Raw genomic sequence first — 13,143 nt, 5'->3', positions numbered from 1 at the left:
ATCCCTGTCCTAATGTTCCTTTTCATTCGTATCCATGTCATATGTATTCAAAATCATGTTTATACTTACATCTGTTATCTAATTCATGCTTGACGAAATAAAAAAAAGAAATAAACAGCACGGAATGCTGTTACCTTCCCACCAAAGTTGGTTCCTATTTTTTCTACTTGCAATTTTACATGCTTTCAAACTGCTAGGTTGGCAGAACTAGGTTGGGACAAGTAACGGGAGCTCACACTGTCACACGGCGCTAGGGATTTGAACCACCGAACTGATGACCTTTCTGATCGACAAGCTCAGTGTCTTAGCCACTGAGCCACCCCGCCCCTTATGGAGACTTCCTTATGAGAAAGAAAAACAGATGAGTAAATATTTTGATGGTTGTGTAATCGATACTATAATGGAAGATAGCATACGTTGTAAAGGTGATTGATGTTATCACATATTTGTTTATACATTATCACATACTAGTGTATGTATGTATGTATGTATGTATGTATGTATGTATGTATGTATTTGTGTTACAACCACTGGTATGCCCAAATATGGGAGGGAGCTCACTACTCCCCCTTTCTGTCCTTCGGCTCATTACAGAAGACCATCCAGGCAGAAAACCATATTTTTATTTTTAATGTTGCCTTTGCTATGTTTGTGTTGTATTTGTGCTGATAAATAAATAAAGGGAGACTAGTATAGATTTATTTCAAGCTATTTAGCTTGTGTCTAATACATCTGCCTAATATGTAATACAGCCCAGGTTCAAATGCCAGTAAGGGTATGGCTAGCTGATGAGAGCTAAATAGCTTGAAATAGATCTATACTAGTCTCCCTTTATTTATTTATCAGCACAAATACAACACACACACACACACACACACACACACACACATGATTATAATGACGATGATGATGTTTGTATGTTAACACTTGCTGAACATAGAAATGGAATGTATGATATAAAACAAAAAAAAAATATTTTTTTTAAAAAAGGGAATGTTTTCATTTGGATTCCAGCCCTGAGCAAAAATGGACTCCATGGCTCCAAACGCATTTTAACAACCTGAATTACCATATTTTTTGGACTATGAGACACTCAGGTGTATAAGACGCACCCTGATTTTGAAGAGGTAAATTTAAAGAAAAAAGTTTTTGCACTCTGCATGCCTCCCAAACCCTCTGCACGCCTCATTTTTTGCAAAATTAAAAAAATTAAAAAAGGGCATGCAGAGCTTTGGGAGGTTTGTAGAGTGCTCCTGGGGGCTGGGGGGGACATGAAAATGAGCAAAAACAGCTCCCGGCCCCCAGGAGCACTTTGCACGCCTCCCAAACCCTTTGCACATCCATTTTTGCAAAGGGGGCGAGGTTTCAGGAGTCCACAAATGCTGTATTCAGTGTATAAGACGCACCCAGATTTTCAGCCTCTTTTTTGAGGCAAAAAGGTGCATCTTATACTCTGAAAAATACGGTAATATGAAAACCAAATCATAAAGATACTGATTGCTGGAAAATGCATTTGGACTGAATCTTTCAAGCCGTACAAAGGGGGATCGTTAAAACGCAGTGACACATGCTTGAAAGATCTCTGAATCGGATCAATTTTTGCAATGAATGTCCCAATCGCAACTGACCCATCAGCTCCTCCATTTTGAAATGGGCAAGCTTCTCCGGCAATCTGGAAAAAAAATATTTAGCTCAACTGTTCAGTGGGCAAAGCAACATAGAGAGATAGAATTGATGGAATTCTTTATTGGCCAAGTGTGATTGGACACACAAGGAATTTGTCTTTGGTGCATATGCTCTCAGTGTACATAAGAGACAAGATACATTCATTAAGAATCATAAGGTACAACACTTAATTTATAGATTCAACACTTACAGATTGACTTCAACGAATTTCATTCCATCCCTCAAAGGTCAGGACTTTGTGGAATCAATTCGAATGGAATAGAATAACAATAGAATTGGAAGGGACCTCAGAGGTCTTCTAGTCCAACCCCCTGCTCAATCAGGAGACCCTATACCATTTGAAACAAATAGCTGTCCAGTCTCTTCTTAAAATCCTCAAGGGATGGAGCACCCACAACTTTTAGAGGCCAGTTGTTCCACTGGTTGATTGTCCTGACTATCAGGAAATTTCTTCTTAGTTCTAGATTGTATCTCTTTTTGATTAATTTCCATCATTGCTTCTTAAATTAAATTTGATACATTCTTTTAAATTGAATAAATTTGAACTTAATTCTTAAATTTAATTCTTAAATTTAATTATTAATTTTAATTCTTAAACTTAATTCTTAAACTTAATTCTTAAACTTAATTCTTAAACTTAATTCTTAAACTTAATTCTTAAATTTAATTCTTAATTTTAATTCTTAATTTTAATTCTTAATTTTAATTCTTATATTTAATTCTTAAATTTTATTCTTAAATTTTATTCTTAAATTTTATTCTTAAATTTCATTCTTAAATTTCATTCTTAATATGAATTCCTAAATTTTATTTGTAAATTTTATTCTTAAATTTAATTCTTAAATTCTATTCTTAAATTAATTTCTTAAATTTAATTCTTAACTTTAATTCTTAATTTTAATTCTTAAATTTAATTGTTAATTTTAATTCTTAATTTTAATTCTTAAATTCAATTCTTAAATTTAATTCTTAAATTAAAATGTGATAGAGGACATTTCTTCCTTCTCCTCTTCTTCTCTTTCTCCCAATTTTTCTGCAAGCATAATGGAGGGAAGGGGTCTCAAACCCCCTTCCTTGGCATCAGATTTACATGAAGTGTGTCGTTAGAAGAAGCAATGTTTTCTGCTACCTTTTTCTCAAGAGCTTCAGCCTGGGGTCCATCCATGAGGGCATCTTCCCCTGAAGCTATTTTCTCCCGTCTTCAATGCAAAAACTAAACCAGCTGGAGATTCAATTCAGGACTTTCCTGTCTTCTCAGGAATTTTCTCAGACGTGAGATCGGAGGTGTCTCCTTCAAAAGTACCTGTTTCGATTGCTCTTTGTGTCGTCAATACCACCACTTACCTCTATGCCCAGGAAAGCCAGCGCAGATAAGATCCTCCAGGTGAATGTGAGCAATCTTGAGAATTGAACAACTTGCCTCCAGAAATTGTGAATGCTCCATCAGTGGAGGTTTTAAAGGCGAGATTGGACAACTGTCTGTCTGAAATGGGATAGGGTTTCCTACCTGAGTTGGGGAGGGGGGGTTGGACTAGAAGACCTTCAAGGTCCCTTCAAACTCTGTCTGTTCTGTTCTATTCTATTCTACTCTACTCTACTCTACTCCATTCCATTCCATTCCATTCCATTTTCTACTCTAGTCCACTCCACTCCACTCCACTCCACTCCACTCCATATTCTATTCTATTCTATTCTATTCTATTCTATTCTATTCTATTCTATTCTATTCTATTCTATTCTATTCTATTCTATTCTATTCTATTCTATTCTATTCCATTCCATTCCTTCTCTTCTCTTCTCTTCTCTTCTCTTCTCTTCTCTTCTCTTCTCTTCTCTTCTCTTCTCTTCCCTTCCCTTCCTCTTCCCTTCCCTATTTTCTATTCTATTCTGTTTCGTCCCATCCCGTCCCATCCCATCCCTCCCCTCCCCTTCCCTATTTTCTTTTCTTTTCTTTTCTTTTCTTTTCTTTTCTTTTCTTTTCTTTTCTTTTCTTTTCTTTTCTTTTCTATTCCACTCTACTCCATTCCATTTTCTGTTCTGTTCTGTTCTGTTCTGTTCTGTTCTGTTCTATTCTATTCTATTCTATTCTATTCTATTCCATTCCACTCCACTCCACTCCACTCCAATCCAATCCATTCCATTTTCTTTTCTTTTCTATTCTGTTCTGTTCTATTCTCAGCAATTTCCCCCCCATGCCCTCTGGAAGCTGAGGCTTTCCAGATGTTGAGAAGCAGCATACTCAGAATTCCAAGAGTTGTAGTCCTCACAAAGGGGGGGGGGGGCGCTAAGAACCTTTGAACGGTTGGAGAACTCACCTAACATTTTGAGATAATGGAGGGCCACCTCTGGTGAGGATGCTAAGTGGGCAGAACCAGGGTTTTCTGCCTCAGCTGCTCAGGTTGTGGCTGGGGTGGAGTCAGGGGTTGCTTTCTTTAGAAATTGGTGCTAAAACTACTGTAGGATGGGCGTTATTTCTCTCCACAGGTTTCCATTTCAAGATGGCAGGAAAGCACGGAACTTGTATGGGGTGATGGGTGCTTTCTGAGCTTGGTTGTTTTCTGGAAGATGTTTGATGACCCAACTAGGTAACATCATCAGTGTTAGAAGGGAATGTGGTCTGCGTAGAGGAGGAAGATTGTGGAGTCTTTGGGCTCTCTCCCTTTGGTGTTTTCTTGCAGAATTTTAATTACCCAGCTAGTAACATCATCAGTGCTACAAGGGAGTGGGGGTTGGGAGGAAGAGGAGGAGGAAGAAGAAGAAGAAGAAGAAGAAGAAGAAGAAGAGGAGGAAGAGGAGGAGGAGGAAGAAGACTGTGGGGCCCTTGGTGTTCTCTGAGCTTGATGGTTTCCTTGCAGACGTTTCATTATGGAACAAGGTAACCTCATCAGTGCTAGAAGGGGTGGGGTTTGAAGAGGAGGAGGAGGGTGGCGTAGGAAGAGGAGGATGACCAAGGGTCCTTGGTGCTCTCTGAGCTTCATTGTTTGTTTGTTTTTTGCAGACATTTCATGACCCAACTAGGAAATACCATCAGTGCTAGGTCTGTGAAGAGGAAGAGGAGGTACTTTACTTACTTTACTTTATTTAAATTTCTAGACCGCCCCCTCTCCCAAAAGGGACTCGGGGCGGTGTACAGTCGATAAAAACACAGGAATACATAAGAATAAATATACAAATACACAAATCCTTAAATACATCGATGAGGAGGGTATAAAAAACTGTAACTTAAAGTAAAGTAGTTAAAAACAATATTAAAAATAACCCCTTAAAATAACCCAAAAAGTTAAAATTAAAATAATAACCTAAAAATTCCCAATTAAAATATCTGCCAGGAGGTGAGATAAAACTATGGATGGGCCAAGCCGGCTAGTCGGAACAGGTGAGTCTTTAATTTTTGACGAAAGGAGTGGAAGTCGGTGGACAGCGGGCCTTTTGAGTTTGGTGTTTGCTTGCAAACCTTTCATTACCCAACTAGCTAATGCCATCAGTGCTGGAAGGGAGTGGGGTTTGGGTGGATCAGGAGTGGGAGGAGGAGGAAGAAGAAGAGGAGGAGGACTGTGAGGCCCCTTGGTGCTCTCTGAGGTTGGTTATTTTCGTGCAGACCTTCCATTATCAAACTAAGTAACACCATCAGTGCTAGAAGAGAGTGGGGTTTATGGAGAGGAGGAAGAGGAGGACTGTGAAGAGGAAGAGGAGGTAGACAGTGGGCCTTTTGAGTTTGGTGTCTGCTTGCAAACCTTTCATTACCCAACTAGCTAATGCCATCAGTGCTGGAAGGGAGTGGGGTTTGGGTGGATAAGGAGTGGGAGGAGGAGGAAGAAGAAGAGGAGGAGGACTGTGAGGCCCCTTGGTGCTCTCTGAGCTTGGTTATTTTCATGCAGACCTTTCATTACCAAACTAGGTAAAATCATCAGTGCTAGGAGGGAGTGGGGTTTGCTCTGTTTGTGTACAAATAAGTCATTTATTTGCTGTTATTTACTGATGGATTATTTGTCTGAATTGGTAACTCCGTGACACGGGTAGTAGAACCAGTTCTTGGTTACTGTGGACAGAGGGGATCCCAGAAATCTGAGGATCTCTTCAATGGGAGAAATAGACCACAAAACAAGACACGTGTGGGAAAACAGGGAAACGAAGGGCAGGAAGACAGCTGAGACAGCCAAAGCACTTATTTCATTCCCCTTTTAATACAAGCTGATCTCATTTGCGCTTCCTACGCAAATGTTAACTGGAACCCAATTATCCTTTGAATTCAGTGAATTACATTTTTAAAAAAAAGATCCATACATTAGAGGCAGTGCTACAGTGAGCCAAAGGCATATATTAGGCGAAATTGCTTGTAAAAAAACATGTACACCTGGGGGAGGAAATTTGCCTACAAATGTTGGTGCAGACTCTTGCGCTTTAATTGCCATGCGAATGCAGAATTGACTGAGTTGATCTTGCGGGTGAATAAAATGTGGCTCCGGTTGGAACTAAAATCGCGACCTGTGTCTACAGCAGGATGAGGTTGCATGGAGGGCAGAAAAGACCAAGAAATCATCTTTAGCTCTTCAAATAGTTTTAAAATTACTGCAACGAGATGAATCTGTGGCTGGATGAAAATAAGGGCAACAACTGGAGGCTAAAACATATGAAGAACGTTTGCAGGAACTGGGTATGTCTAGTTTAAGAAAAGAAGGACCGGGTGTGACATGATAGCAGCCTTCCAATATCTCAGGGGCTGCTACAAAGAAGAGAGAGTCAAACTATCCTCCAAGGCACCTGAATGCAGGAGAAGAAGCAATGGGTGGAAACTAATAAAGGAGAGAAGCAGCCTAGGAAAAAAACTTCTGAGAGTTAGAACAATTAATTCATGGAACAACTTTCCTCCAGAAGTTGTAAATGTTCCAACACTGGAAGTTTTAGATAACCATTTACCTGAAGTGGTATAAGGTCTCCTGCTTGAGCAGGGGGTTGGACTAGAAGACCTCCAAGGTCCCTTCCAACTCTGTTATTCTGTGCTATCCTGTCCTGTCCTGTCACATCCCATGTGAAAACCCTATTTTTTCCATCTGATCTGAGCGTACTTTTGGGAATTTGTTGTACTTTCAGAAATCAAGCATGTGATTCATACTCCCCCCCCCCCATTTTTCTGATGACCCTGAATGACCTGTACCCATAAAACCAGGTGAATTATTGGCTAATCAATCCATTTTCACCTCGTGTTTAAGAGAATGCCTTTCTGGTAGATGATACAGAAGCTATGAGAAAGGAACAGGTGTGTAACCTCTGATAGGTGTGGCTTTCTTTGGAGGTATTGTTTTGCCTCAATATATCCTTGGAGTGCCCGGACTTTCTAAAAACTGAAGAATGTTGCAGAGCGACCAGACTTTCTGAGGTTAATTCAACCATGTGGAAGCCACAGTTGCATTGTCTTCTAAGGGTGGAATCCTCACAAGATTGGATAGATGGATGCATGGATGGATGGATAGATGGATGACTGATAGATAGACAGAGAGAGAGAGAGAGACAGAGACAGACAGACAGACATTTATTTATTTATTTATTTATTTTCAAGATTTATAGACCGCCCCCTCTCCCCGAAGGGACTCGGGGCGGTGTACAGGCATCTCATTAAAAACCAGATACAAAAGATAAATACCCTTAAATACCCTTAAAAGCGAATTAAACCTAAATTCAGCTGTACAGAATAATAAAAGTTACCCCTAAATATTTAAAAATGCAGTCTTGAGGGATTAAAATTGGGATTAGGCCAGGGCGGCTAAATTGAACAGGTGGGTTTTAAGCTTCTTACGGAAGGAGCGGAGGTCGGTGGTAGTTCTGATGTCACGGGGGAGGTCATTCCAGAGGGTCGGGCCCATCACAGAGAAGGCCCTACTCCTGGGCGTCGCCTGCTGGCACTGCCTCGTGGACGGCACCCGGAGGAGTCCCTCTCTGTGAGAGCGAATCGGCCGAAGGGATGTATGGGGCAGGATACGATCCCGCAAATAGCTAGGTCCTGTGCCATGGAGCACTTGAGAGAGAGAGAGAGAGAGAGAGAGAGAGAGAGAGAGAGAGAGAGAGAGAGAGAGAGAGAGAGAGAGAGAGAGAGAGAGAGAGAGAGAGATACATAGATAGATAGATGATAGATAAATGATAGATATATGATAGTTAGATAATATTCCCCCTTCTCTTATTTCTATCACCTATTCTAATTTTAATCATGTCACCCTTTATTAAACGAACATCTTCAGCTCTGATTGAATGGTGGGGAATGGAAGGATTCAGAATCAGAATAGAGCGGGAAGGGACCTTAGAGGTCTTCTAGTCCAGCCCCCTGCTCAAGCAGGAGACCCTAGACCATTTCAATCAGAATAGAGCTGGAAGGGACCTTAGAGGTCTTCTAGTCCAGCCCCCTGCTCAAGCAGGGGATCCTACATAATTTCAGACAAGTGGCTTTCTGATTGGAAGGATTTGTCTCATATCAGATAAATCCTTCCATTTCTCCACCATCCAGCCAGAGCTGAAGAAGCTTCTTGGATGAGAAGCAAAATGTCCAGAAAGTCTAGTTGCCTCTTGAAAAAAACACTTTTGGGATTGTCACCAATTTTCCAAGAATTACAATTTTTTTTAAAAAAAGAATAGAATAGAATTCTTTATTGGCCACGTCTGATTGGACACACAAGGAATTTGACTTTGATGCATATGCCCTCAGTGTACATAAAGAGGCACGACAGATTTGTCACGAATTGAGGTACAACACTTAGTGACAGTCATAGGTGATAGTCATAGGGTACGAAGAAGCAATCAGGAAACAATCAATAGGATTACTTTTGCACAAAACTGGGAAAAAAATCAATACACCCTCAGATGAAACAATAAGTAGAAAAGTACTCAAATGTGCAGAGATGGACAAAATGACAATAGAACTAAAAGAAAGAGAAGAATCGGATTTCTATAAAATTTGGAATAGAATTTATAAGTGGCTAGAAAACAGAAGTCAAAACAGAAAATAGAGAATGTAAATTTAATGGTGATATAAATAAATATTATTATATGTGTTACTACTACTGTTATTATATTACAGGACAAAGTAAAAGCAGCAGGAAAGCAATGCAAAATGGAAAACTGGAAAGGCTAAATATGAAAGCCGATTCAGAAGGTTGTATAATTGCTTTACCTTATTATGTATGTTTTGTGTTTTGTTTTTTCTTGCTTGTTTGTTTGTTTTTTGTTTATTTGGATTTATATGCCGCCCTTCTCCAAAAGGACTCAGGGCGGCGTACAATATTAAAAAACACACATTCCAAAAGTAAAAATATATATATATACATATCCAAAAAAACAACCGAATTTAAAAGACTACATTTAAAATAAGTTAAAATTAACAGGCCAGGCTGGTTCTTGTTGTGTTTTTCTTTCTGTTTTTAAAGATTAAAATGCTCAATAAAAAAGGAAACAATAAATATAAATATAAATCGTAAGGATCCAAGCAACAAAGCTATAGTCCTGCAGTCATAAGTGGGAGGAGATGGGTGATAGGGACGATGAGAAGACTAATATTAGTAGTAATGCAGACTTAGTGAATAGTTTTGACAGTGGTGAGGGAATTATTTGTTTAGCAGAGTGATGGCATTCAGGGAAAAAACTGTTCTTGTGTCTAGTTGTCTTGATGTGCAGTGCTTTATAGCGTCGTTTTGAGGGTAGGAGTAGAAACAATGTATGTCCAGGATGTAAGGGGTCTGTAAATATTTTTTCTGACTCGTGCAGTGTAGAGGTCCTCAACAGAAGACAGGTTTATAGCCATTGTTTTTCTGCCATTCTGATTCTCCTCTGAAGTCTGTGTCTGTCTTGTTGGGTTGCAGAGCCAAACCAGACAGTTGTGAAGGTGCAGATGGTTTAGAGGCTTCACCCTCAAACGCAATTCACTTGAACCCTCAAATGTCATTCAAGTGACGTGATCCACAGAGAGCTGAGTTGAAGAGCCAATCACAGCTTCCAGACCCACTGAGCTTCTCTATCCAAAATATATGCTAAAGAGTCATGGATGGAGAGACCACAAGGGCAAACTTCAGAAGAAGCCCCTCTAGCTTGAGAGAGGAGGGTCATAATTTCCTAAATCCTGCCGTCTTGAAACTCCAGTCTTATCTCTGTTAGCCTTCGGGAGACATTGTGCAACTGGTTTAGCCAAACTGAGTTCAGCCCATAGTTTATAAACAGAACTAGCCGATAACCCAGGGTTGCCCGGGTATTTATTTATAGGGGGGAAATGTCCGGACCAAACATAATTTCTAATGTTGGATTTTCCCCCCTTACCAGAGGGAGCCCCCTTGTGGAGTACTGTGAAGCCACAACCATGGCAACTCTACTGCACTGTACAGTAGAAGCCATTTGAAGGCACAACAGGTTGTATTGTAACAGAACACACACACCAAGGGGTGTTAGGGATGTCTTAACCCCACAGGGGCTGAAAGGCAAAAGGGAAGCAGTATGCTCCTTCCCATATTTGGGCATGCCAGGTGCTTTAACAAAAACACTATTTGTGTGTGTGTGTGTGTGTGTGTGTGTGTGTACAAAAATAGTGCAAAAAGTGGACAAAAACATCCTGAAAACAGTCAAAAACATAGCCCAGAAAATGGCCCAGAAAGTGACCCTGAAAATGCCCCCAAAACGACCAAAAATATGATCAGGGGCGGGGCCAGCCAGTGGTGGAATTAGTCCGAACCGGTCAGAATGATTGAATCCCACATCTGCCTTTGAGGTGAGTGGTTGGCAGGCGGGACTGGGTGTGATGAGTGACGTTGAGTTGGCTACACCCACCCAGTCACATGACCATCTGGCCACGCCTACCCAGCCAGGGAACCAGTTATTAAATTATTTAAATCCCACCACTGGGCTGAACCTAATCCCTCTGCTAGGTGGAAATGGAGAGGTGCTAGGCCACTGTTGATTTACTTTTGGGGTTACGTTGCCAGTTTTGACAGCTGTGTTCTTCTCACAGCCGACTGTCAACGCTGGGAAGATTCAGACCGACACGGGACACAATTGCACACTGTTGTGTAAATCCAGAGGGAGGAGAGAGAGGCTGTTCTGCCTTGGAGATTTGGAAAAATACAACCGACCAGCAAATCTCAGTAAATGCCCCAGTTTTATCTCTGCTCTGTGCCCTGAAGGGCTCTCTTGATCCTTTAATTCTCCCTGTCAGAAACCCAGAGCCAATTTATGGGTGCTGCCAGGGAGGGGCACTATCCAGGCATGCAATTGTCAATCAAAGCCCAGATAGGCTGTTGGAAGAAATGTCCTTCTGGGTTCAGCTGCAAGTGGGGGAAAAGACACTGGAGACATGGAGGCTGCTTGGAAAGATGGTTTTAATAGTGGACAGGACCACATGGCCGGAGTCCTGAACAGAGAAGGGGAATCCCATGCTTCCAGATGTTGGGTGAAGATTTAAAAAAGGGCTGAGATGCTGAAAGTCCCTGGTTTGATATCCTCTCTGGCCTTTGATCTGGAGCTTGCATTCTGATTGGTTGTCAGACTCCCATGGGGCCATGCAGGGGCAACTCTCTAGGCTGGGCTTTGAGTCCCGCTTTGGTTGAGCATCACTTCTTCCCAGGTGCCCTGTGGTGAGATGGGTAAAGGGCTAATGCTATCATGGCTTAATCCCTTAATCCCTCTGAGCTGAAGGGGGTTCTTTGTTATGTAGAATAGACTGGCTTGGGCCTTTTAATGGCCCATTGACAAAGGTGGGGGATATTAAGAGTGAGTCTGTTTCTTGCCTAAAAACACGCTTCTCCATTTCTTACCCAGGGAAGCATAATATTCTGCCTTTTTTTTTCAATATTTCCCAGGATATTTCATTCTTCTAGGAGAGGGCTGGGTGCTAACTTCCTACAAGGCAGAATGGAAACACTTCCAATAGGCCTGAGGTGAGGAGAAATGTCTAGGGAGATCTCAGTCATCCATTGGAGTCTGAATCTGCAGAGGAGCTGGAACAAGAACTGAGAGCGATTGGAACCGTTTGTTTCTCAGTCTTGACAGTTTGAAGATGTGCAGACTTCAACTCCTACCTTTCCCGAGCTAGCCAGTTGAAATCTTAAATCTGGAAGGTTGAGAAACACAGCCCTGGTCATATTATCACCAAAATATAGTTTGCAATTTCCTTCTGCATGCAAGGTAGCGCCAAATATATAGGAACTCACTCTCCCTCCCCCCCCCTCTCTCATCATCATCATCATCTATCTTGCCAAAACAAGGGAACATAGGAACATTTTTCCCCTTGTGCCATCACTCTGCTGAACACCTAATTCATGCCTAAAGACATTTACCCTGGTAGTATGAGTATAGCATACTTATTCTCCTTCTCTTCATCTTCTTAACTCCCTCTTCTTATTGGTATTATTAGGTTGACGACGATGATGATTATACGGTTGCTTTGTATGCATACTGAAAGCTTTTTTTTTCTTTTACCCGAGACAAATTCCTTGTGTGTCTAATCACGCTTGGTGTGAAATAAAGTGTTCTGTTCTATTCTGTTCTATTCTATTCTATTCTATTCTATTCTATTCTATTCTATTCTATATCTACTCTACTATACTCTTCTCTACTCTATTTTCTTTTCCATTTTCTATTTTCTTTTCTATTTTCTCTTCTCTTCTCTTATATTATTCTATACTGCATTCTGTTCTGTTCTGTCTTGCTCTGCTCTACTCTACTTTACTCTGCTCTCCCTATCTTTCCCTTCCCTTCCCTACCCTTCCTATTGTCAGGCCTGTAGTTATGTTCCTTTTAGGATCTTTGGATGCCACACTTTCTATTATTTTCCTATGCTGTTTCATTAGTGTAGTAGTTGGGAGGGGGGAATAGAAAGGAGTAGATTTGTGGAATGTGTTGTTGTCATTCCTTTCTAGAAGCCCAAGGTCATCTTTTGTCGACGCCTGACCGGAACCAGCTGGGTGGAGTTGTCGGGGTCGAAGAAGAAGAGGATTGGACCATGTGATGGATTTATGGGTGTGCGCGTAAGTTCATGAACTTTCAACTGGGTGGAATTCCAGGAAGCAAATCAGATTTGGAATTCCACAGTTGTGCTAAGATGTCTGACTTATTAAATTGGAACTTTAAGGAAAGTTTTGCCTTGGATTTTGATTTAATTCTGCATGATACTTGGAATGCTGACACCTATCCTATCCTATCCTATCCTATCCTATCCTATCCTATCCTATCCTATCCTATCCTATCCTATCCTACCCTACCCTACTCTACCCTACCCTACCCTACCCTACCTTACCTTACCTTACCCTACCCTACCCTACCCTACGCATCCTACCCTACCCTACCCTACCCTACCCTACCCTACCTTACCTTACCCTACCCTACCCTACCCTACCCTACCCTACCCATCCTATCCTATCCTATCCTATCCTATCCTATCCTATCCTATCCTATCCTATCCTATCCTATCCTACCCTACCCTACCCTACC

The sequence above is a fragment of the Natrix helvetica genome (genome assembly GCF_964273705.1).
Source record: "Natrix helvetica genome assembly, chromosome: 4".
NCBI classification, from domain to species: domain Eukaryota; kingdom Metazoa; phylum Chordata; class Lepidosauria; order Squamata; family Natricidae; genus Natrix; species Natrix helvetica.
The sequence above is the reverse complement of the archived record's forward strand: the minus strand, read 5'-3'. Positions refer to the sequence as shown.